The 27,151-nt window shown below is 41.7% G+C and overlaps 1 protein-coding gene across 2 annotated transcripts in view; it reads left to right on the top strand.

The window, feature by feature from the left end:
- R3HDM2 (R3H domain containing 2) overlaps positions 1-27,151 on the top strand; it is a 187,556-nt gene that overhangs the window by 33,886 nt on the left and 126,519 nt on the right. The window contains exon 2 of one of the 2 annotated variants that reach the window (XM_032289702.1): positions 2,129-2,195. The gene's annotated coding sequence lies outside the window, so the exon portion shown is untranslated. The remainder of the gene's footprint in view (positions 1-2,128; positions 2,196-27,151) is intronic. The other variant, XM_032289693.1, reaches the window with a different exon arrangement.

Consider the following 27,151-nt stretch of genomic DNA (forward strand, 5'->3'; position numbering starts at 1 on the left):
TTTGCTAAAAATACAAAAATTAGCTGGGCATGGTGGTGAGCCCCTGTAATCCCAGCTACTCGAGACGTTGAGGCAGGAGAATGGCTTGAACCCAGGAGGTAGAGGTTGCAGTGAGCTGAGATCACGCCACTGCACTCCAGCCTGAGCGACAGAGTGTGACTCCATTTCAAAAAAAAAGAGAGGAAGGAAGAGAGATTTCTGAGAATACAAAGCCGTTTGTTAGAATGAAGAAAAGAACAAGGTTTTGACAGTATGGCCATCTTACTGGCTGTACCAGTAAGCTTTAAACGCCTTAAGAAACCCAAATTTACTTCAGAAGAAGTAACTTCTTAGCTTTGTAAATGCACCAACCAATTAGAAAAACTGTTTCAGTGCTTATTTATTATGTGTCAGACACTATCTAGCATTGTAGGTACAGATATGAACAAGATAATAAAAGATTTCTTTTTTTTTTTTTTTTGGATGGAGTCTCGCTTTTCACCCAGGCTGGAGTGAAGTGGCGAAATCTCAGCTCACTGCAATCTCCGCCCCACCTCCGAGTTCAAGCGATTTTCCTGCCTTAGACTCCCGAGTAGCTGGGATTATGGGTGCCTACCACCATGCCTGCCTAATTTTTGTATTTTTAGTAGAGATGGGGTTTCACCATGTTGGCCAGGCTGGTCTCAAACTCCTCACCTCAGGTGATCTGCCTGCCTCAGTATCCCAAAGTACTGGGATTACAGATGGGAGCTACCGCACCCCACTGATAATAAAAGATTACCCTCACAGAGCTTATGTTTTTTGTCTAGGAAGATAGACAGTTTTCAAATAAATAAAGATAATTGCAGATGATGATATATTTTCCGTGAAGAAAATATATGTGGTGATGTGATAGAGAGCAAGAGTGGGTACTTCAGATTTGGGTGGTCAGGGAAGACCTCTTTGTAGTGACATACAAACTATTCTGTGAAGGGGAGGCAGAATCAGCATATCCTTGATGGGCGGAGAGTGATCTGGGCAGAGGGAACAGCAAATTCAAAGCCTTTTGGGAGAACTTGATTTGGTATGTTCAAGAATGAGCAGGGGCTAGATATGGTGGCTCACTCCTGTAATCTCATCATTTTGGGAAGCTGAGGTGGGGGGATCACTTGAGTTTAGGAGTTTAAGACCAGCCTGGGCAACATAATGAGACCCCCATCTCTATTAAAAAAAGAAAAAAAAGAATTAGCAGAGGCCAGATTTTGTAAGGTGCTCTGTAGACCTTGCATGGGATTATGGGAAGCCATTTATGGCAGGCAGCCAGTTGAACAAGAAGCTAAATGATCTGATTTACATTTTGAAAAGATCACCCATGCTTCCCTGGGGAGAATGGACTGTGGGGTGCCAAGAGTGGAAGATGTTGTATTTTATTTAAAAAAAGCTACAGGCTATTTGAGGGTTATGGAAGATAGAGGGCAGAAAGGAATTGAACTTCTTTAAGAGAGTATTTCACATTTTTTTCTTGAGATGGAGTCTTGCCTTGTTACCGGGGCTGGAGTGTTGTGGCGCAGTCTCGGCTCACTACAGCCTCTGCCTCCCAGGTTCAAGTGATTCTCCTGCCTCAACCTCCCGAGTAGCTGGGATTACGGGCATCTGCCACCATACCCAGCTAAATTTTTATATTTTTAATAGAGATGGGATTTCACCATGCTGGTCAGGCTAGTCTTGAACTCCTGACCTTGTGATTCGCCCACCTCAGCCTCCCAAAGTGCTGGGATTACAGACATGAGCCACCGTGCCCAGCCTAGACTACTCTTATGAATGAGCTGGAAAAAACAAAAAATGACAACAAAAAAGCAGCTGAAGAATTTCAGAGAGTAAACTGGGTGACTAATTTATATTAGAAAGTGGTAGACCAAGAACTGCTTATCTGAAGAGGGAATTAACGTGGAGAGGACCAAAATGCAGATTTTTTTTTTTTTTTAAATTGTGAATTGACAATGGGAATATATATAGAGGGTTCACGGTAGGGGCAGGGTTGAGAGATACAATGTGAGCCAAGGAAATTGGGAAAGATGATATTAGGAGTTGCTACTGTGGATTTTGAATTGGAACTAATATATTAAGGTTTAGAATTGCTTTTAACTTGCTTTTTTTCCTTTTTTCCGAGGTTAGACTTGTTTCTTACATGTGATCCATTCCAGCACTGGACTGATGGAGGCTGAGCATTTCTTCAGGTAATAATAGTTAACATTTATGGAGGACTTTCTATGTGCTGAGCAACAAATTAAGTGTTATACATCTATTTCATTTAATCCTCACACAACCACGTAGTGTTGGAAGTATTTTTGCACCTATTTAGTAGATGAAGAAAATGAGATTCAGAGAGTGTATTGAGTGAGTTCAGAGCCGGGTGTGGTAGCTCACGCCTGTAATCGCAGCACTTTGGAAGGCTGAGGTGGGCAGATCACCTGAGATCAGGAGTTTGAGACCAGGCTGGCCAACATGGTGAAACCTGTCTATACTAAAAATACAAAAAAAAAAAAAAAAAAAAGTTAGCTGGACATGGTGGCATGCACCTGTAATCCCAGCTACTTGGGAGATTGAGGCAGGAGAATGGCTTGAATCTAGGAGACGGAGGTTACAGTGAGCTGAGATCAGACCACTGCACTCTAGCCTGGACAACAGAGTGAGACTCTATCTCAAAAAAAAAAATAGAGTGAGTTCAGCTGAATTAAAAAATAAACCCTACTGCTGCAGTTGAAATAAGAGATGCTATTAGCTTAGGTTAGATGATACCATTGCTCACCTACCGTAAACATCATAAACATAAAGTGGTTCTACCCCCAAATACCATAACTTATTCCCACTAATGAATATATCATAGTTTGGTTTGTCTTTAAAATAATGGCTGGCTGGATATGGTGCCTCATGCCTTGCCGTCCCAGTACTTTAGGAGGTCGAGGTGGGAGGATTGCTTGAGCCCAGGAGTTTGAGACCAGCTTGGGCAATGTGGCAAGAGTCTGTTTCTATTATAAAAAATGAAATAAAACAAAACAATGGATATACCTTTTAGTAAAGAAAACTCCAGATTAGGATTTTTAACCCTAGGCTTTTTTAATTTTTTTATAAAGTAGTTTTGAAATAGTTAAAATTTATTTGAAAGAATATTCATATAAGGTAAATATGTATAACTAGGGAATTCTTTCTTAACAGGTGATTAATATTAGATAACAGAAATCTCTTGATTCCTTCCTCCTTGAGATATTGTTCACAGTTACTTTGAGCTTTAAGAAGCCTTATTAGAGTTTCTCATAGTAGCTTTCTTGCTGCATTTAAATGCTTATATACAGATTACATTAATTACAGTATTATCATATGATTTATTGAGTGGCCAGCATTAATACATTTGTCCTATTTTTCTTTCTCTTTTTAAAAAAAGACCTTTATTGAAGTACAGTTGACATAAACTGCCCATATTAAAAGTGTACATGCTGTGCTTGCTGGCTCACGCTTGTAATCCTAGCACTTTGGGAGGCTGAGGTGGGCAGATCGTTTTTGCCCAGAAGTTTAAGACCACCCTCGGCAACATGGTGAAACCCCATCTCCGCAAAAAATACAAAAACTAGCTGGGTGTGGTGGGGGGAGCCTGTAGTCCTAGCTACTCAGGAGGCTGAGATGAGAGGATCACCTGAGCCTGGGAGGTCGAGGCTGCAGGGAGCCATGATAGTGCCACTGCATTCCAACCTGGGTGACAAAGTGAGACCCTGTCTCAAAAAAAAATGTGTAAAATTTAAGTTTTGGGGCCGAGCACAGTGGCTCATGCCTGTAATCCCAGCACTTTGGGAGGCTGAGGTGGGCGGATCACAAGGTCAAGAGTTCCAGACCAGCTTGGCCAATATGATGAAAACCCGTCCCTACTAAAAATATAAAAATTAGCTTGGTATGGTGGCGAATTCCTGTAATCCTAGCTACTCGGGAGGCTGAGGCAGGAGAATTGCTTTAACCGGGACCCGGGAGGCGGAGGTTGCAGTGAGCTGAAATCATGCCACTGCACTCCAGCCGGGGCTACAGAGCAAGACTCCATCTCAAAAAAAAAGGACACAGTGGCTCACGCCTATAATCAAACCCAGCACTTTGGGAGGCCAGGATGCACGGATCATTTGAGGTCAGGAGTTTGAGACCAGCCTGGCCAACATGGTGAAACCTTGTCTCACTAAAAATACAAAAATTAGCTTGGTGTGGTGATGGGCAACCTTAATCCCAACTGTTCGGGAGGTTGAGGGAGGAGAACTACTTGAATCCAGGAGGCAGCTGTTGCAGTGAGCCAAGATTGCGCCACTGCACTTTAGCCTGGGTGACAGAGTGAGACTGTCACAAAAAAAAAAAAAAAAAAAAAGAAAAATTTAAGTTTCGACATGTATACACCCATGAAATTATTACCATAATCAAGCCCTAGAAGTTTCCTTATCCCCATTTGTAATAATCCTCCAACCTCTGTGGTCTCCAGGCAACTACTGATCTACTTTGTGTCACTATAGAATAGTTTGCATTTTCTAGAATTTTATATAAATGGAATCATAGAGTGTGTACTCTCTCTCTCTCCTTTTTTTTTTTTTTTAAGACAGAGTTTTGTTCTGTTGCCTATGCTAGAGTGCAGTGGTACAATCTTGGCTCACTGCAACCTCTGTCTCCCAGGCTTAAGTGATTCTCCTGCCTTAGCCTCCAGAGTAGCTGGGACCATGGATGTGTGCCACCATATCTGGCTAATTTTTGAGTTTTCAGTGGAGATGAGTTTTACTCTGTTGACTAGGCTGGTCTCAAACTCCTGGCCTCAAGTGATCTTCCTACCTTGGCATCCTGAAGTTAGTGGGATTACAGGTGTCAGCCACTGTACGTGGCCGATTGTGTGCTCTTTATTTACTTTTGGTCTGGTTGTTTTTACTCAGCATAATTATTTTGAGATTCATCTGTATTATTGCACATGTCAGTAGTTCATTTCTTTTTTTTTTTTTTTTTTTTTTTTAGAATAGAGTTTTGCTGTGTTGCCCAGGCTGGAGTGCAGTGGCGCAATCTTGGCTCACTGCAGCCTCTGCCCTGGGGTTCAAGCGATTCTCCTCCCTCAGGCTCCCGAGTAGCTGGGACTACAGGTGTATGCCACCAGCCCAGCTAATTTTTTGTATTTTTAGTAGAGATGGGGTTTCATCGTGTTAGCCAGGATGGTCTCGATCTCCTGATCATGTATGTGATCCACCTGCCCCAGCCTCGCAAAGTGCTGGGATTTCAAGTGTGAGCCACTGCGCCCACCCCCCAACATCATCCTTTTGCATGTGATTATTTGGTTGTCACAGCACCATTTGTTGACAAGACTATTCATTCCCCATGAATGCTCTTGGCATCCTTGTCAAAAATCACTTGGTGATGGATGTTTAGATTTATTTCCGGATTCTCTTTTCTGTTGGTCTGTATATCTGTCCTTTTATCAGTACTCTGGTGCTTTGTTTGTTTTGAGACAGTCTCCAACAGGGATTGTAGTTAACATTTTAATTTATAACAATATAATTTAGCCGGATGCGTTGGCTCACGCCTGTAATCCCAGCACTTTGGGAGGCCGAGGCGGGTGGATCACGAGGTCAAGAGATCGAGACCATCCTGGTCAACATGGTGAAACCCCGTCTCTACTAAAAATACAAAACATTAGCTGGGCATGGTGGCGCGTGCCTGTAATCCCAGCTACTCAGGAGGCTGAGGCAGGAGAATTGCCTGAGCCCAGGAGATGGAGGTTGCAGTGAGCCAAGATCGTGCCATTGCACTCCAGCCTGGGTAACAAGAGCGAAACTCCATCTCAAACAAACAAACAAACAAAAAAACAATATAATTTAATATCAACTCAGTTACGGTATATAGAAAACCTTTGTGCCTATGGAGCTCCATTGCCTCTCCCCTCTTTTGTGTTGTTATCATACAGTTTACATCTTCATACATTGTGTCCCCATCAACACTAATTTATAAGGATAGCTTTATGCTATTGTTTTTTAAATAAGAAGGAAAAAGTTACAAACAAAAAATACTTTGAGTCAGCTTTTTATATTTACTTATGTAATTACTTTCACCAGTGTTCTCCATTTTTTCATTTGGGTTTAAGTTACTGTCTAGTGTCCATTTGTTTTAGGCTAAATGGCTCCTTTTAGAGTAGAGCCATTTTTTTTTGAGACACTGTCTCCAAGGCTGGAGTGCAATGGTAGGATCGCGGCTCATTGCAACCTCTGCCACCTGGGTTCAAGCGATTCTTCTGCCTCAGCCTCCCTAGTAGTTGAGATTACAGATGTGCGCCATCACGTCCAGCTAATTTTTCTTATTTTTAGTAGAGATGGTGTTCTGGGCCGCGCGTGGTGGCTCACGCCTGTAATCTAAGCACCTTGGAGGCCAAGGCGGGTGGATCACCTGAGGTCGGGAGTTCAAGACCAGCCTGACCAACATGGTGAAACCCTATCTTTAAAAAAAAAAAAAAAAAAAAGGGGGGGGGCTGCTGACGGTGTTCTGGCATGTTCGCCAGGCTGCTCTCAAACTGTTGATCTGAGGTGATTCCCTGCCTTGGCCTTCCAAAGTGCTGGGATTACAGGAGTAAGCCACCATGCCAGCCTTTTTTTTTTTTTTTTTTTTTTTTTTTTTTTTTGAGACAGTCTTACTCTGTCGCCCAGACTAGAGTGCAGTGGTGCCATCTCAGTTCACTCACTGCAACCTTCATCTCCCAGGTTCAAGGGATTCTCCTGTCTCAGCCTCCCGAGTAGCTGAGACTAAAAGTGCGTACCACTGTGCCCTGCTAATTTTTTGTATTTTTAGTAGAGACAGGTTTTTGCCATGTTGGCCGGGCTGGTCTAGAACTCCTGGCCTCAAGTGATCCGCCCACCTCAGACTCCCAAAATGCTGGAATTACAGGCATGAGCCACCGTGCCCAGCTGAGCCATTTCTTTCTTTTTTCTTTGTTTTTTTTGAGACAGACTCTTGTTCTGTCACCCAGGCTGAAGTACAGTGGTGTGATCTCAGCTTGCTTTAACCTTCTCCTCTCAGATTCAAGCAATTCTTATAACTCAGCCTCTCAAGTAGCTGGGATTACAGGTGTGTGCCACCACACCCGGCTAATAGAGATGGGATTTGCCATGTTGGCAAGGCTGTTTTCAAACTTCTGACCTCAAGTGATCTGCCTGCCTCAGCCTCCCAAAGTGTTGAGGTTATAGATGTGAACCACCATGCCTAGCCTAGAGTAGAGCCATTTCTTTTCTGTTAGTGATGAATTATGTCTTTCTGTTTATCTGGGAATATCTTTTTCTCCTTTGTTTTTGAAGGATAGTTTTGCTGGATGTTGGGAATCCCTGGTTGATATTCTTTTAGCTTCCATGGTTTCTGATGAAAAATTGTTATCTTAAGGATTTCTTGTATGATAAGACACTTTTTTCTTGCTGCTTTCAAGATTCTCTTTTGTCTGTTTTTTTTAACAGTTTGATTGTGTATCTAGGTGTGGATCTCTGAGTTTTTCTTAGTTGGAATTTATTGAGCTTCCTAGATGTATAGATTAGTGATTTTCATTAGATTTGAGCTTTTGGCCATGATTTTACTAAATATTATTTTTGCCCCTTTTTCTCCTCTTGTAGGACTCTAGTATGTATTTGTTAGTATGTTTGATGGTGTCCCACAGGTCTCTTAGGCTTTGTTCATTTTTCTTCATTCATTTTCTTTATGTTCCCCAAACTGGATAATCTTTATGTTATTTTGTTATATTTTATTTTGTTAAGAGATGAGGTCTTGCTTTGTTGCCCAGGCTGGAGTATAGTGGCTGTTCACAGGGACTACAAGTTCAAGTGTACTATAGGCTGGGCATGGTGGCTCATGCCTGTAATCCCAGCACTTTGGGAGACCGAGGTAGGCAGATTACCTGAGGTCAGGAGTTCGAGACCAGCCTGGCCAATATGGCGAAACCCTGTCTCTACTAAAACTACAAAGATTAGCCATGTGTGGTGGTGGGTTCCTGTAGTCCCAGCTACTCAGGAGGCTGAGGCAGGAGAATCGCTTGAACTTGGAAGGCGGAGGTTGCAGTGAGCCAATATTGTGCCACTGAACTTCAGCCTGGTCGACAGAGCGAGACTCCGTCTTAAAAAAAAGTACATAACCTTGAACTGCTGGGCTCCCAAAGTGCTGGGATTATAGACATGAGCCACCATACTCAGCCTCAGTTCTTTAAGATACTACCTTGTCTTGGGGCTTGAACAGCTTCCAGTGAGGCAGAGGTTACGGAGAGCCGAGACTGTGCCATTGCACTCCAGCCTGGGTAACAAGAGTGAAACTCTGTCTCAAAAAAAAAAAGAGAGAATTCTGTTGTCATCTTTATCTTTGTTCTTCTATATGTCAGGGGTCCCCAGCCTCTGGGCCATGGACAGTATTGGACCAAGAGGTGAGTGGCAGGCGAGTGAACATTACCACTTGAACTCAGCCTCCTGTCAGATTAGTGGTAGCATTACATTCTCATAGGAACGTGAACCCTCTTGTGAATTGTGCATGTGAGGGATCTAGGTTGCACACTCCTTAGGCAAATCTAATGCCTGATGATCTGAGGTAGAGCAGTTTCATCCTGAACCATCCCTTTACTGTCCATGGAAAAATTATCTTCCACAAAACTGGTCCCTGGTGCCAAAAAGGTTGGAGACTGCTAGTATAAATGTTCGTTTGCTCTGGCTGCTTTTAAGATTTTCCCTTAGCTGGGTGTGGTGGTTCATGAAGCCTGTAATTTCAGCTACTTGGGAGGCCCTCGAGGCAAGAGGTTCACTTGAGCATAGGAGTTTGAGGCTATAGAACACCATGATCGTGCCTGTGAATAGTCACTGAGCTCCAGCCTGGGCAACATAGCGAGACATCATCTCTTAATAAAATAAAAGTGTCAGGCATGGTGGCTTATGCCTGTAATCCCAGCACTTTGGGAGGCAGGCAGATCACTTGAGGCTGGGAGTTTGAGATTAGGCTGACCAACATGGCAAAACCCTGCCTCTATTAAAAATTCAAAAGTTAGCCTGGTGTGGTGGTGCACGCCTGTGGTCCCAGCTACTAGGGAGGCTGAGGAATAAGAATCGCTTGCACCCAGGAGGCGGAGGTTGCAGTTAGCCAGGACCATAACCACTGCACTCCAGCCAGGGGCAGCAGAGCAAGACCGTGTCTGAAAAAAAAAAAAAAATTTTTGGTAATGATGTACCTTTCTATGATTCATTGAGATTCTTGGATCTGTGTGTTTATAGTTTTACTCCAATTTGGAAACTTTTAAGTTATCATTTCTTTAAAGTTTTTTGAAAAATGCACTGACAGATGTATTAAGCCTTTGTTTTTTGAGATGAAGTCTCCCTCTGTTGCCCAGGCTTGGAATACAGTGGCAGGATCTCAGCTCACTGCAGCCTCAACCTTCTGGGCTGAAGCAATCCTTCCGCCTCAGCACCTCAAGTAGCTGAGACTATAGGCATATCCCGATAATTTATTAAAATTAAAAAAAAATTTTTTTTTTTTGTAGAATTGAAGTCTTGCTTTATTGTCCAAACTGGCTTGCAACTCCTGGGCTCAAGCAGTCTTCTCACCTCGACCTCCCAAAGTGGTGGGATTATGGGTATGAGCCACAGTGCCCACCTATGCATTTTATTTCAGTATTTATTTTTTCCTGTTTCTGTTTTGGGTAGTTTCTACTGCTATGTTCTCAAATTTTCTTTTCTTTTTTTTTTTTTTTTGAGACGGAGTTTCACTCATGTTACCCAGGCTGGAGTGCAATGGTGTGATCTCGGCTCACCGCAACCTCCGCCTCCTGGGTTCAGGCAATTCTCCTGCCTCAGCCTCCTGAGTAGCTGGGATTACAGGCACGCACCACCATGCCCAGCTAATGTTTTGTATTTTTAGTAGAGACGGGGTTTCACCATGTTGACCAGGATGGTCTTGATCTCTTGACCTCGTGATCCACCCGCCTCAGCCTCCCAAAGTGCTGGGATTACAGGCTTGAGCCACCGCGCCCGGCCGTTCTCAAATTTTCTTTCCCCTGATTTTTTCTTCTTCAATGTCTAATCTGTTGTTAGTCCTCTATAGTGTATTTTTAATCTCAAACATTTCAGATTTTTTTTTTTTACTTCTACCTAACATGCTCACTTTTTACTATAGCTCTTTACACATGTGTAATGTAGTTATAATAACTTTTCAAGTGTCTTTACAAATTCTATAATTTGTATCATTTGTCAGTCATTTATTTTAACTTTTCATTGTGAAACAAGTATAGATTTATAGAAAGTTGCAAAAATAGTATAGCAGTATCCTATGCTATCCTTTTACTCAATGTCTCCCATTGGTACCATTATATAACTATAGTGCAATATTAAAGTTAGGAAGTAGCCATTGGTAAAATCTACAGAGTTTATTCAGATTTGTCCAGTTTTACATAGACTTGTGTTTGTGTACGTACGTCTTTGAATTGCATAATGTGTGAATTTGTGTATCCACTGTCACTGTGATGATGCAGAACAGTTGCATCCTCACAAGGATCTTTTTTGTTGCCCTTTTATAACTATACCTACCTCCCTCCACCCCATTCCCTGGAAACCACTAATATGTTTTCCATCTCTATAATATTGTTATTTCAAGAATATTGCATAGATGGAATCCTATAGTATATACAGTTGGCTTTTTTTTTTTTTTTTTTTTTTAAGATTGGCTTCCCCCAGTCCCTACCCCATTTAACTTAATTCTCTGGAGATTCATCAAAGTTGTTGCATATATCAATAATCTGTTCCTTTTGATTGCTGAGTAGTGTTCCATGTGTTTGCTTAATCATTAATCTGTTGGAGGACTTCTGTATTGGTTCTAATTTTCGTCTATTGTATATAAAACTACTGTGAATATTCATGTACAGATTTTTGTATAATTATTAGTTTTTATTTGTGGTAAATGCTTAAGAGTCTAATTGCTGGCCAGGAGTGGTAGCTCACGCCTGTAATCCCAGCACTTTGGGAGGCTGAGGCGGGTGGGTCATGAGGTCAGGGGTTCAAGGCCATGCTGACTAACACTGTGAAACTCTGTCTAATTGCTGGGGGGTATGGTAATTACATATTTCTTTTTTTTATTTTTTTGAGACTCATTTTGCTCTTGTTGCCCAGGCTGGGGTGCAGCGGCACGATCTTGGTTCACTGAAACTTCTGCCTCCCGGGTTCAAGCGATTCTTTTGCCTCAGGCTCCCGAGTAGCTGGGATCACAGGCATCCGCCACCATGCCTGGTTAATTTTTTGTATTTTAAGTAGAGACTTGGTTTTACCATGTTGGCCAGGCTGGTCTCAAACTCCTCACCTCAGGTGATCCACCTGCCTCACCTCCCAAAGTGCTAGGATTATAGGTGTGAGCCACTGCGCCCTGCCCAGTAATTACATATTTCTTTTTCTTTTTCTTTTTTTTTTTTTTGAGACAGATTTCACTCTGTTACCAAGGCTGGAGCGCAGTGGCGTAATTATGGCTCACTGCAGCCTCAAACTCCTGGGCTCAAGTGATCCTCTTGTCTCGGCCTCTCAAAGTGCTGGAACCACTGGTACTTTCCACCATGGTTGGCTGATTGTTTTATTTTTTATAAAGATGGGGTGTCACTATGTTGCCAGGCTGGTCTCGAACTCTTGAGCTCTAGTGGTCTTCCTATCTCAGCCTCCCAAATGCTGGGATTACAGATGTGAACCACTGCATTTGGCCTCAGTCCTATTTTCTTCACTCAGGGAGCATGCTGGACTCTGCTTTTGTTCCCCCTAGACTCTCCTTCACTGTTACATTCCTTGAAAACACTGTTTAGGCACTAAGTATGGATAATCACAGAACTCACCACATTTGTTTCCCATCTCTCAGGAATCACTATCCTTCATTCCCTGACTGATGCCCAGCAACTTAAAAATCACTGTTTTTTTTTTTTGAGACAGCCTCACTCCGTCACCAGGCGCCAGGATGGAGTGCAGTGGTGCAACCTTGGCGCACTGCAACCTCCGCCTCCCGGGTTTAAGCAATTCTCCTACCTCAGCCTCCCGAGTAGCTGGGACTTCAGGCATGCACCCCCACGCCCAGCTAATTTTTTTGTATTTTTAGTAGAGATGGGGTTTCACCATGTTGGCCAGGATGGTCTCGATCTCTTGACCTCGTGATCTGCCCACCTCGGCCTCCCAAAGTGCTGGAATTAAAGGCGTGAGCCACCGTGCCCGGCCAGAAATCATTGTTTTGTATATATATTTTTTTCTTTTCTTTTTTTTTTTTTTTTTTTTTTAGTTATTAGGAAGGTATTCTGATTCCTGTTACTCTGTTAGTCAGAGGTAGAATCCCCTTCCCCAACCTATGAAGTTTTCATTAGCGTTATTACACCTAGTGTTACTGACTGGCTAATAATTCCTTCCTTTTTCGAGTTCTTAAAAAGGGAATGGCAGCCACATAGAGCTCAGACTAAAAAGATACTTCTGATGTTGTTCAGTGTCTCTTGAAGCCCACATAATTCCAGAAAATTGCAAATCAATCATATACAGGCTTAGCGCTAGAAGTAGGTCAGCACAAGATGATGGTGTGAAAATATTTTGGTGACAGCTTGTGCATGATAATATATCCTTTCTTATTCAGAGTTCTTTTCATATATAATGCTAAATTCTAGGTGTTATCGTATGCTTTTTATCCTAATCTTTTCATTCTTTGTTAAAAAAATATGGTCATGTTTATAAAATAACAAGTTCTACATTTAAAGGGTAGGTTGACCAGTGAAAGCAGTCTTTCCAACCTAAGTGCATCTAGCTAGGTGATTCTCCCCTGAGCTTTATTATTTGTTTTAGAGCTTAGATGAGAGTTTGACAATGTATTGTGTGTACTAAGATTTCTTAATGTTTTATCTGTGTATTTCAAAGGTGTGCTTATCTGTGTAAAAAACTCAGCAAAACATGGCATTACCATGGGCCGTGAAACATTTGAAATATTCCTTTGGAGTTACTTTATAGAATTAGGCTAATTTTCAGTAATTAGGTGACTTTGAGCTGTTGGAGTCTTCTCCTCGGACCACCTTTGGGATAGAACTGCCTCTGTGCTAGTCTTACCAGTAGAGTTTTTATTTGTGTTTCCAGTCTGTTGCTTCTGCTGATGAACCTGGGTGTAGCTTTGTATGTTAGTCAGCTATTTTCAACATTGCCTATCATGGTGTTTTGCGAGTGGTTACTCAGTAGTTATTTGTTGCATGAATGAATGTCTCTTTATTGAGTCACCGAGTCAGTCAGTTCCCTCCTAACATTTCGGGGGATCTTTCCTTTTCTTTCCATCTCTATCCTTTTGGTCATTTTCTTTCTTGTTCGCATTTCCTCTGGAGGGTAAACCAAGAAGGCAAAGGAGATGAACCCAAAAACCATTCTGTATAAGTAACTCTGATACGAAAAAAATATTATATGAGAAAGGATTGAAATATTTGGGGAAAATGAGATTTTGGAGTTAATGCTGGATTTCATTTTTTCATTCTATTTCTCACTGCCACTACTAGTTGTGGATTCGGTTTTTGCTGTTTTTTTCTTTTCTTCGAAGGCCTGAACATCCTTTTTTCTTTAATTTATAGCTAGTGGGCTGGGCGCAGTGGCTCAAGCCTGTAATCTCAGCACTTTGGGAGGCTGAGGCGGGTGGATCACGAGGTCAAGAGATCGAGACTATCCTGGTCAACATGGTGAAACCCCGTCTCTACTAAAAATACAAAAAATTAGCTGGGCATGGTGACACATGCCTGTAATCCCAGCTACTCAGGAGGCTGAGGCAGGAGAATTGCCTGAACCCAGGAGGTGGAGGTTGCGGTGAGCCGAGATCGCGCCATTGCACTCCAGCCTGGGTAACAAGAGTGAGACTCTGTCTCAAAAAAAAAAAAAAAAAAAAAAAAAAAAAATTATAGCTAGTGATATCCTCTTATGTTTTTTATTTTAATTTCTCATTTTTATAACTTTTTCCTTTTCCATATGGAAGCCTCTCCCATGTGGAGTCCTAATTCGGGAAAAGGAGTCAGGCTGGCGGGACCAAGGGAAAGCAAAAAGAGAAAGCAAATAAGCTATAAGTCTGCCTTTGTGGTCCTCCAGGACACATAGCCCTCCTGTGCAAATAACTCATAATATTCCTGCACCCAGCTATCACCAGATCCTCAGCTGATAGAAAAATGCAAGTTAGCTCACTGCAACCTTGGCATTGTCAGTACTTCACAAGGTGTTATCAGCCCTCTTCAGCACACAGCACAAGCACCATCTTATAGAATCCTCAGCAAGCCTTTGTGTCTCCTGGCAGCCGCCGACTTGTCCGTTGCTACCTTACAACGTATTTTCCTACTTCCTCTAATAAATAAGTATACCTTTCTTTACCTACAACTGTCTTAGTAAATTCTTTTTACTGCCTGTGTAACTCTGGCCCCAGATAGTCACCACTCACAATATTCCTCTTCTTTATCCCTTAAATATTAGTGTGTCTTCAGGCCGCTGCTTCTCTTCTAGCCTTTTCTTTGGTTACTCTGCCACTGTTCTCACTGTGTTTTCTCCCTTTGTGACCCTGTTTAAAATTGAGGGTTTCAACTACTCTTAGTTTGGTGTTCCAGATTTCCAGCTCCACTGGTATAACTACTTATTGGACACTAATTTTGTCAGCTCATGGGCATAACATATTGTATATCAAACAGAACTTTATCATTTTCCGAGCTGGGCGCGGTGGCTCATGCCTGTAATCCTAGTACTTTGGGAGGCTGAGGTGGGTGGATCACCTGAGGTCAGGAGTTAAAGATCGGCCTGGCCATCATGGTGAAACCCCATCTCTTAAATAAAAAAAAAAAAAAAAAAAGAACTTTATCATTTTTCTTTCCAAACTGGTTTCTTCTTCAGTATTCCTATTTCGGTGAGTAGAAATATTATCCACTCAGCACTCAGTGGTTCTCAAACTTCTTGGGTATCAGAACCCCTTAACACTCCTAAAAATGATTGAAATATCTAAAGAGCTTTTGTCTGTGTGAGTTATAACATTAAATATTGGCCAGGCGCGGTGGCTCACGCCTGTAATCCCAGGACTTTGGGAGGCCGAGGCAGGTAGATCATGAGGTCAAGAGATTAAGACTATCCTGGTCAACATGGTGAAACCCCGTCTCTACTAAAAATACAAAAATTAGCTGGGTGTGGTGGCACATGCCTGCAGTCCCAGCTACTCGGGAGTCTGAGGCAGGAGAATCGCTTGAACCTGGGAGGTGGAGGGTGCAGTGAGCGAAGATCTTGCCACAGCTCTTCAGCCTGGGCAACAGAGTGAGATTCTGTCTCAAAGAAAACACCAAACATTAAATATTAATTAGATTAAAACAGAGAAAATGTTTAAAATATCTATTTTAAAAAATATATCTATAAATTTACCAAAAATGACAGTAAACCCATTGCATGTTAAGATAAAAGTAAATTTTTATGAAAAATAACTTTTTACAAAACAGCAGCAACAAAATTTGATAAGAAATGTGGCTTTTTTCCATTTTTGTAATTATTTTTAATGATGGTACCAGAAGACAGCTGGATTCTCATATCTCCATTTTCATTCAAATTAGTTACAATATTCTATTTCATATGTCTTCTGGAAAATGCTACCCTGCACCCATGAGAGCATGACAGTGAAAAAGGCAAACAAGGTTTTAATACTATTGTGAAAATGGTTTTGACCATGTAGGTGCCATAAAAGTCTTGGGGATTCCCAGGAGTTCCAGGCCACACTTTGAGAGCTGCTCTTCTATCTAGTCCCCTAGGTGTCATCTTATATGTCTTCTGTCCCAGTTATCACACACATATCATCTTTTGCTAAGTCCTTTTTTTTTTTTTTTTTTTTTAGATGGGGTCTTGCTGTGTTGTCCAAGTTGGAGTGCAGGGCTCACTGCAGCCTCAACCTCTTAGGCTCAAGCGGTCCTCCCACCTCAGCCTCCCGACTAGCTGGAACCATAGTTGTATGCCACCACATCCAGCTAAAAGTCTTAAAGATTTTATCTCCTCAGTGTATGTTAGGTCAAAGTCCCCTCATTCTACAGCCAGAGTACTTTTCACATTTTTTTCTATCTAGTGTTCTTGCCAGTGTTCTATTTTTTTTCTAAGCCATTCACATTGTAGCAAAAGTAATCTTTCTAAAATAGAAATCTGATGATGTAACTCCTTTCCAAAAATCCTTTATGAGTTTCTTATAGCTTTATTAGTATGTAAGACATTTTATAATCCTGTTTCTACTAGGCTCTCTAGATTCTTCTCAAGCCACTTCTCCATGAGTACCTATAGTGTTCTAGAGAACACTATGCAGTACTTGCAGCTCTGAGAAAGCATCAGGGTGACCTGTACATCTGTATTAATAGTATTATTGTTTGTTGAGTTTGCATTATTCTATGTACTTTACATGTTATCTCATTTTTTTTTTTTTTTTTTTTTAGACAGAGTCTTGCTCTGTCACCAGGCTGGAGTGCAGTGGCGCAATCTTGGCTCACTGCAACCTTTGCTTCCTGGGTTCAAGCGATTCTTCTGCCTCAGCCTCCCGAGTAGCTGGTGCGTACCACCATGCTTGGCTAATTTTTTTGTATTTCTTAGTAGAGATGGGGTTTCACCATGTTGGCCAGGATGGTCTTGATCTCTTGACCTTGTGATCCACCTGCCTCAGCCTCCCAAAGTGCTGGGATTACAGGCGTGAGCCACTGCACTCGGTGTTATCTCATTTTTTAATTCAGCCTTCCAAAAGAAGTACTCTTACTATTTTATAGATGAAGAAACTGAGAGACATGATTGATCTCTCTAAACCTCTAAAATAATCTCAAGGAACATAGGCCTGTTTCTCTAATTCTGTATTTGGCTAAATATTATTTATCCTTGAGGATCAGACTTCAGTATTCCCTGCTTCTGAAGCCTTTCCAGTGGTCTGATTTAGATACCTGTTCCCTCCATGGCTTACCTTGTCAGCAGCTCGAGCTAGCCCTTAACATGATACATTATTTACTTGTTTGCCAGGGAATTTCATTTCTTTGGGGCAGGAATATTGGATTGCATCTAATATTTGTTCCTTGAACAAATGTGCATATTGAGGTCTTTAAAATCTGATATCCCTCTGGACCTTCTTATTCTGTTCATTCTAAGCAAGCAGGATACTCAGTTTAGGAGGAGCTGTAAAACAGATTATATTATTATTATCTTTTTTTTTTTTTTTTTTTTTTGAGACAGAGTCTTGCTCTGTTGCTTAGATTGGAGTACAATGGCATGATCTCGGCTCACTGCAACCTCCTGAGGTGGGTTCACCTGAGGTGAGGAGTTCAAGACCAGCCTAACCAACATGGAGAAAACCTGTCTCTACTGAAAATACAAAATGAGCTGGGCATAGTGGTTCATGCCTGTAATTCCAGCTACGTGGGAGGCTGAGGCAGGAGATTCACTTGAACCCGGGAGGCAGAGGTTGCAGTGAGCCAAGATGGCACCATTGCACTCCAGCCTGGGCAACAAGATTGAAACTCCATTTAAAAAAAAAATTTTTTTTTTTGGCCACACACCATGGCTCACTCTTATAATCTCAGGACTTTGGGAGGCTGAGGCGGATGGATTACCTGAGGTCAGGCGTTGGAGACTAGCTTGACCAACATGGTGAAACCTGGTCTCTACTAAAATACAAAAATTAGCCGGGCCCGGTGGCACATGCCTGTAATCCCATCTATTCAGGAGCCTGAAGCATGAGAATAGCTTGAACCTAGGAGGCAGAGGTTGCAGTGAGAGGTTGCAGTGAGGTGAGATTGCGCCATTGCACTCCAGATTGGGCAACAAGAGCGAAACTTCATCTCAAAAAAATAAAATAAATTTTTTTTTTTTTTGTAGTCTGGGCATGGTGGGTCACATCTGTAATCCCAGCACTTTGAGAGGCGGAGGCAGATGGATTACTTGAGGTCAGGAGTTTGAGACCAGCCTGGCCAACATGGTGAAACCCTGTCTCTACTAAAAGTACAAAAATTAGCTGGGCATGGTGGTGCACGCCTGTAATTCCAGGTGCTTGGGAGGCTGAGGCAGGAGAATCGCTTGAACCCAGGAGGCAGAGGCTGCAATGAGCCGAGATCATGCCACTGCACTCCATCCAGTCTGGGTGACAGAGTGAGACTCTGACTCAAAAAAAATAAAAAAAGAAAGAAAAAGAATGATTTAGTACAGATTTTTTAAATTGTGTTTTCTTTTTAAAACAACATCTTTTCAATGTGAATGCAAAGAGCTTTTTTTTAATCTCCTATTACAAAATCATTATCGGCTGGGTGTGGTGGCTCACACCTATAATCCCAGCACTTAGAGGCTGAGGCAGGAGAATTGCTTGAGGCCAGGAGTCTGAGACCAGCCTGGATAACATAGTGAGACCCTCTCTACCCCCCAAAAAAATTAGCCAGATGTGTTGGTGTGCACTTGTAGTCCCAGGTATTTGGGAGACTGAGGTAGGAGGATTGCTTGAGCCTAGGAGGTTGAGGCTGCAATGAGCCATGATTGTGTCATTGCAGTCTAGCCTGAACAATAGAGGCCTTGTCTCCAAAAAGAAAAAAAAGTATGGGGACAGTGGCTTATACCTGTAGTACCAGCACTTTGGGAGGCTGAGGTGGGAGGATCACTTGAGTCCAGGAGTTAGAGACCAGCCTGGGCAACATAAAGAGACTCTATCTCTACAAAAGTTAAAAAAAAAAAAAAAAAAATTTAGCCAGGCATGGTGGTGCATGCCTGTAGTCCCAGCTACTCAGGAGGCTGATGGGAGGATTGCTTGAGCCTGAGAGGTTGAGGTTGCAGTGAGTCATGATTATACTACCGCACTCCAGCCTGGGCCTCAGAGTGAGACCTGATGTGTCTCTCTGTCTTTCTCTGCCTCTCTCTCTGTCTCTCTCTCTCTCTCTTTCTTTCTCTCTCTCTCTCTCTATTTATATTTAATTGCAGTTCTCAGCCTCTTGCCCATCTAATGCTCACTTTCCTGTGAATAACATCAACTGAGAGTTTTTTGTTTTTGTTTTTGTTTTTGTTTTTGTTTTTAAGACGGGGTTTCACCATGTTGGTCAGGCTGGTCTTGAACTCCCAACCTCAGGCGATCCGCCCGCCTTGGCCTCCAAAGTGCTTGGATTATAGGCATGAGCCACCATGCCCGGCCAAGAGTTTCATATTTTAATTGTGATTTAGGAAGTTGATACCATTTTTCTTCTCTTAGTAAGTTATATTGTTTAATTCTGGAATCCTATTTTCTTTATTAGATACATCTGAATTTTATCTTTTTGATAGGATTCATTTGCCCATTCTTTCCTATTATTTATTTATTTATTTATTTTTGAGATGGGTTTCGCTCTTGTTACCCAAGCTGGAGTGCAATGGCGCAATCTCCACTTACTGCAACCTTCATCTCCCAGGTTCAAGTGATTTTCCTGCCTCAGCCTCCCGAGTAGCTGGGATTACAGGCATGTGCTACCAAGCTCAACTAATTTTTTGTGTTTTTAGTAGAAACTGTTTTTCACCATTAGCCAGGCAGGTCTCGAACTCCTGACCTCAGGTGATCTGCCCTCCCTCGGCCCCCCAAAGCTGGGATTACAGGCGTGAGCCACCACGCCCAGCCTGCCCATTCATTCTTTCTGCTTGCCTCTCCAATCCCTTGAGCATTGCAGTGGCTGTTTAATTTTGGGAGCTAATTAGCTTCAGTAATTGCACACCTTGAGGCATTTCTAGACATTTATAGCTTTGTAGTTTTGGTCTTGAAAGGATATGTTGTAGCTTTTTGGCTTTTGTGTCTTTTTTTGTTTGTTTGTTTAAGAAAACCTTGAATTCTATGCAGGGAAGATTTGTGTTAATCCATCTAAGTGGGATTTAGGACTATTAGGGGTTTATTTTGTCAGTGCCCAAGAATATCATATTTGTATTTTGTTCATAGCATTTTGAGGTCTCCAGGAGTTTTAAGATGATGCCTTTTGTCATAGATGAGTTTCAGAATCAGACCAATATGGAGGATTCAATCTTATGTCTTGGAATAAGAACCCAGGCTAGTTTGTGGACTTGTGTAACACAGAACATCTACAACCTGCCCCCTTGTTGCTACTTTAATTTGCAGTTAGGCCTTGCAGGGTGTGTAGCTGAATTCTCTTTTACCAGCTGTCATTCTGTCTACCTGCAAGTGTCTTTTGTGTAATATTAGTGTCATTTAAATCTATTTTAGAACAGATTTGATTCTGAATCACTTACTTCTGTAATTTTTAACCTTTAGTTGGGAAATGAACTTTCCTCAGAAAGATATAAATGGATTGATTAAAGAAATTTGAAAAACACAGTATGTTTTTGAGAGTGTCATAGTGTATAGGATATAGTTTGTAGACTTGCTTTGAGTTTTTAAGAGTTAATAGGATTGAATTATTCAAGACTCAAGATAAGTAGAAAGAAAAGTTTTGTTTTCCTACCTGCTTTTTTGGACTTCTTCCTGTTACATCCCATTATATTTGGAGCTTAAAACCAGAGCTTCAGTACAGTTTAGTTAATTGAATTATGCTAGTAATTCTCTCTGGTGAGATTATGTATGGAGTTACTGAGTATTATTAGTATGTCTTTGTAGGCAGGTGAGGAAGCTAAGTTGAAGAGATCAGAAATCCTTTATTAAATATATACTCTAGTATACATTAATTTCATTTATAAGGAAACTGTCCTGAAATTAGAGGAAGCACTAAGTGAAGCAGCCATATATAAATAATTTATTTTCTGGTCAGGCCAAGCTTGCTTACATATTATGTTGCATATATTACATATATATGCTTATATGTTGATGTTAGGATGTTAGAAAACCACTCCGTATTTGCTTTTTGTGGCCAATAGCTTACTTAACAAATACTCACTGTGTCAGAACTATCTGAGAGCAAGGGATATAGCAATGAAGAAACAGAAAAAAAATCCCTACTCTTATAGAGCTTATCTTTTTTCTCATTTTCCAATTTTTTATTCTGTTAAAATTCACATAACAGAATTTGCCATCTTAACAATTCATTCGTATTAAATACATTTATGATATCATGCAGCCATCACCAGCAATCCTTCTCCATAACTGTTTTTATTTTGTAAAACTGAGAAACTCTCTACTTATTAAACAATAAGTCCCGTTCTCCTTTCCCCCTTCTCCCAGCCCTGACAACTACCATTCTGCTTTCTGTCTTCTATGATTTTGACTGTTCTAACTACCTCACATAAGTGGAATTATACAGAATTTGTCTTTTTGTGACTGGCTTTAACATGTCATCAAGGTTTATCCATGTTCCAGCATATGTCAGAATTTCCTTAGGCTGAATATTATTCAATTGCATGTATATACCACATTTTGCTTATCCATTTATTTTTGATAAACACGTGCTTCTACCATGTAGCTAATTGTGAGTACTGCTGCTATGAACATGGATGTACAAATATCTCTTTGAGACCTTATTTTCAATTCTTTCGAATATATACCCAGAAGTAGAATTGCTGAATCAGAGCTTACACTTTAGTGAGACGAATGAAAAATAGGCTGGGTGCAGTGACCTGTAATTGCAGCACTTCAGGAGGCCAAAGCAGGAGGGTGTTTTGAGCCCAGGAGTTTGAGACCAGCCTGGACAACATGGCAAAATGTGTCTCTACAAAGAATACAAAAAAATTAGCTGGGTGTGGTGGCACATGCCTATAGTCTCAGCTACTAGGGAGGCTGAGGTGGGATGATCACTTGAGCCCATGGTTAAGGCTGCAATAAATCTTGAGTGCACCACTGCACACCAGCCTGGACAATAGAGGAATACCCTATCTCAAAAAAGAAAAATAATGCCATCAGACAGAACAGCATGGAATCCATGAAAACAAATCCTTAAAATGAGACCCACAAACAGCTGTCTTGGTTATAGTTTATCTGAAATTGGCTCTACTTTTTTGCCCTTTCATGTCATCCTTTTTTGCCCATGATAGGGAACAGAGCGATGACAGAGCATATAATAATACTTTCATTTGTTACAGATTTGCTGTGGTCCAGGCATCCTGAAAAATTACTTTGAAAATTATATAATCTGAAATACCATTGATTTGATAATTAAAAAAAATAGAAAATTATATAATCACATTAATATCCTATGAAAGGTTTTAACTTGCTTATTTTATAGTGAGATAAAGAGAGGCCTAGAGAGGTGATTACTTATGTAGGATCACAAAGCCTGGTATGTGATAGGGCGAGGTAGGCATGGTCCTAATTTTATCAAGCAAAAGGGGCTTGCTGCCCAATGCACTGCAAGCCAGTACTATAACACTGAGTTTTTGAGAAAAGAAAAGCTTATTTTGCCAGTTGACTTACAGGGGTCAAGCTAAAATCTGCCTCAGTGCAGTAATTTCATTAGAACAGGTTTAGCAGGTAGATTCTGGGATTACTAGGTGACTGGTGGAAGGAAAGGGGAGGTCTAGAAAGTCCTTCGGAGTACCCAATTAGTTATCTCTTCATGACTACTCATGGGTCTCATGTGCAAATTTGGGAGGAGTTCATATGAAGCTTGTGGTGGCAATTCAGGCCATGATGAAGCTCCTTCAGTCTGAACCCTAGTTGGCTTTATTGGTTCCAACTGATTTCAGCCAGTTTTCTTATCTTAACAAGCAGAGGGAGTTTCAGTGTTTCAGAAAGTTGTTTCTTTTCTTATCTGCTATCTTGCAAACTCAACAATTTATGTTAGTTACAGGTTTAACTTTTGGGGTTATGGTTTAGTAACAACTTCAGTCCCTGAGCAAGAGCATGAAGCCCACATTCCATATTTCGAAAATTTGTTTTCTTCTTTTTGAGACAGAGTCTCATTCTGTTGCCCAGGCTGGAGTGCAGTAGTGTGATCTCAGCTCACTGCACCCTTTGCCTCCCAGGTTTAAGCAGTTCTCCTGCCTCAGCCTCCCAAGTAGCTGGGATTACAGGCATGAGCCACTATGCCTGGCCCCATATTTCTAAATATTTAGTAGTTATAAATTAAGATTTTTAAAAAAGGAACCGTGCCCGGCTTAGCGGTTCTATCTTCAATGAAGGACCCAGAATAGGTCCAAGATCAAGAGTGCAAGGACTCAAACCCAGGCCTATTTGACCATGCTGTCTGTCGTTAACAGTAAGAAAGCCTGGGATTACAGAGTGAGATGATGGCTTACTCTCTATGGTTAGTGGAGTAGGGATAGAAAGCGGCTAATCTGACCTGGAGAAGTGCTTTAAATGGACCATATTTTGACAGAAGCACCCTGTTTCTCCTTTGAAAATACAGTTTAGTATTTACTCATCGAATCTAGAGAATTTAAGAACTGAAAAAATGCTGCTTCTTCCAAGTGCATTCTGGCCTTTGTGCAGTTTAAGTTGAATGGCACAGTTATGAAGAGTCATAGCCATTTTTTCCCTCTAAAAATAGGTGAGGCAGGAGCATATTGATCTGATTATATGTTGGTCTGTAGTTTATACTTAACAAGAATTTTTTCAGTACCATTTGTTTGCTTACTTAGAATAATGTATAAAAGGATCAGATTGTGGTTTTCTATTCTATGTTATACTTTTATAGGGAGATTAGACATCATTAAAACTATCTTAGATTGTCCTAAAATTTCCAGTTGTCTGAAATTGGTCTCAGACTTATGAAGAGGGAGGTGTGTATTTCTATTTATTTATTTTTAATTTTTGAGAGGTGCATATTTTGATGGCTGCAGAGAAATGCAGTTTTGGATACAGAATATTATTTCTTTATCACATAAATTGTTGAGCTTGTGGAATATATCTGCTAATTTTTTTTTTTTTTAATGAAATAGATGGAATTTCACTCTTGTTGCCCAGGCTGGAGTGCAATGGCATGATCTCGGCTCACTGCAACCTCCGCCTCCTGGGTTCAGGTGATTCTCCTGCCTCGGCCTCCAGAGTAGCTGGGATTACAGGTGTCTGCCACCAAGCTTGGCTAATTTATTTATTTATTTATTTTATTTTATTTTTTTTTGAGATGGAGTTTCGCTCTTGTTACCCAGGCTGGAGTGCAATGGCGCGATCTCAGCTCACCACAACCTCCGCCTCCTGGGTTCAGGCAATTCTCCTGCCTCAGCCTCCTGAGTAGCTGGGATTACAGGCACGCGCCACCATGCCCAGCTAATGTTTTGTATTTTTAGTAGAGACGGGGTTTCACCGTGTTGACCAGGATGGTCTCGATCTCCTGACCTCGTGATCCACCTGCCTCGGCCTCCCAAAGTGCTGGGATTACAGGCGTGAGCCACCGCGCCTGGCCTGATTTTTTAATATTTTTAGTAGAGACAGGGTTTTACCATGTTGGCCAAGGTTGGTCTTGAACTCCTGACTTTAGTCCACCTTGGCCTCCCAAAGTGCTGGGATTATAGGCATGAGCTACCACACTTGGCCTGGTCTGGTCATTCTTATCATTCTCAAGATACCAGTTATTTTATTTATTTATTTTTTGAGATGCAGTCTTGTTATATCACCAGGCTGGAGTGCAGTGGCATGATCTCAGCTCTCTGCAACCTTCGCCTCCCAGGTTCAAGCAATTCTCTGCTTCAGCCTCCCAAGTAGCTGGGATTATAGGCACACGCCACCATACCCGGTTAATTTTTTGTATTTTAGTAGAGACAGGGTTTCACCATGTTGGCCAGGATGGTCTCGATCTCCTGACCTCGTGATCTGCCTGCCTCAGTCTCCCAAAGTGCTGGGACTACAGGTGGGAGCCACCACGCCCGGCAAGATACCAGTTTTAAGGTTGACTGTCCAGCCACACACTATTCATCAGACCTCATACTTAAAAATTTTTTTTGATATGGTCTCACTCCCATTGCCCAGAATGGAGTACAGTGGCATGATCATGGCTCCCTGCAATCTTGACCTCCCCACGCTCAGATGATTCTCCCATCTCACCCTTCTGAATAGCTGGGATTATGGCACATACTACGACACACAGCTAGTTTTGTATTTTTTGCAGAGATGGCATTTCATCATATTGCCCAGGCTGGTCTTGAACTCTTGGGCTCAAGCGATACTCCTGCCTTAGCCTCCCAAAGTACTGGGATTATAGGCATGAGGCACCACACCCAGCCCAGGCCTCATACTTAAAGCTTCCTTTTTTTTTAAAAAGACACAGCTCATTGCAACCTTTGTCTCCTGAGTTCAAGCAATTCTCCCACCTCAGCCTCTCAAGTAGCTGGAATTACAAGTGGCTGCCCATGCCCAGCTAATTTGAACCTCCTTTATTTTTTTATTTATTTTTTCCCCTGAGAGACAGGGTCTTGCTTTTTTGCCAAGGCTGGAGTGCAGTAGCACATTATAGCTCACTGTAGCCTTGAACTCCTGGGCTCAAGCTCTCCTCCTGACTCAGCCTCCTGAGAGGCTGGATGTGTACCACCATGCCTGGGTTGAAGCTTTCTTGAGTAGGTTGAAACCTGTGTGATCATTATGAACCCAGGATTTTGGATTGTCCTCATCTAATTATAAACTTACCGTTTCTGTGAGAGAGTTTATTATTTTATTTTATTTTAATTTTTGAGACAGGCCCTTGCCCTGTTGTCCAGGCTGGAGTGCAGTGGCACCATTTCGACTCACTGCAAACATCACCTTCCAAGCTCAAGGAATTCTCCTGTGTTACCTCCCAAGTAGCTGGGACTACAGGCGCACACTACCTTGCCCGGCTATTTTTTTGTAGATAAGGGGTTTCATCATGTTGCCCAGGGTGTTCTCAAAGTCCTGTGCTATAGCAGTTCACCCACCCAAGCCAAAGTGCTGTGATTATAGACGTGAGCCATTGCAGTTAGCCTATTGCTTTTATTACTATTATTTTCTTTTTGAGACAGAGTCTTGCTCTGTTGCCCAGGCTGGAGTGCAGGGGCCCAGTCTTGGCTCACTGCAGCCTCCGCTCCCTGGGTTCAAGTGATTGTCCTGCCTCAGCCTCCTGAGTAGCTGGGACTACAGACACATGTCATCAAGCCTGACTAATTTTTGTATTTTTAGTGGAGACGGGGTTTTACCATGTTGGCCAGGCTGGTCTCGAACTCCTGATCTCAGGTGATCTGCCCACCTCACCCTCCCAAAGTGCTAGGATTATAGGCATGAGCCACCACGCCTGGCCTTATAATGGTTTTTAGAGGCAGCATCTTGCTTTCTCACCCAGGTTGAAGTGCTGTGGTGTAGTCATAGCTCACTGCAGTTTCCAACTCCTTGGCTCAAGTGACTCTCTCACCCCAGCCTCCCAAGTAGCTAGTACTACAGGTACATGCCACCATGCCCAGCTAATTTTTGTAGAGGTGGGGGTCTCACTACATTGCCCAGGCTGGTATCAAACTCCTGACCTCAAGTGATCCTCCCACATTGGCCTCCTGCCAAAGTGCTGGGATTACCGGCACAAGCCACCATGCCAGAGTTGGAGTTTAATTTAAATCTAGGAAGACCATAATCATGGCTTTTGTTCAGTTTTCATGCTACCCTTTTTATTGATTGGTGAGAATCTTGTGTTTTCATGTGTTCAGTTGTAGGATCTATTAGAGATGGAAAAAGAAATAGAAAAATCTTGAGTGCTATCTCAATACTAGAGGCATAATAGTAAAAGTCTAAATTGATGTTAGATCTGGAATTTAGTGGTGTGGAAAATTGAGTTTAATCCCCTTCTTATTTTTTTTTTTTTAAACATATCTTCCTAACACCAAAAGCATTGGCAACAAAAGCCAAAATAGACAAATGGGATCTAATTAAACTCCAGAGCTTCTGCACAGCAAAAGAAACAATCATTAGAGTGAACTGGCAACCAACAGAATGGGAAAAAATGTTTGCAATCTACTCATCTGACAAAGGACTTATATCCAGAATCTACGAAGAACTAAAACAGATTTACAAGAAAAAAACAAACCCATTCAAAAGTGGGTGAATGATATGAACAGACACTTTTCAAAAGAAGACATGTGTGAGGCCAACAAAAATATGAAAAAATGCTCATCATCACTGGTCATTATAGAAAGGCAAATCAAAACCACATTGAGATACCATCTCATTGCCAGTTAGAATGGCGATCATTACAAAATCTGGAGACGAGATGCTGGAGAGGATGTGGAGAAATAAGAACACTTTTACACTGTTGGTAGGAGTGTAAACTAGTTCAATCATTGTGGAAGACAGTGTGGCA

Source organism: Sapajus apella, unplaced genomic scaffold (genome assembly GCF_009761245.1).
Source record: "Sapajus apella isolate SASKATOON/1434 unplaced genomic scaffold, GSC_monkey_1.0 scaffold2, whole genome shotgun sequence".
Classification (NCBI taxonomy): Eukaryota; Metazoa; Chordata; class Mammalia; order Primates; family Cebidae; genus Sapajus; species Sapajus apella.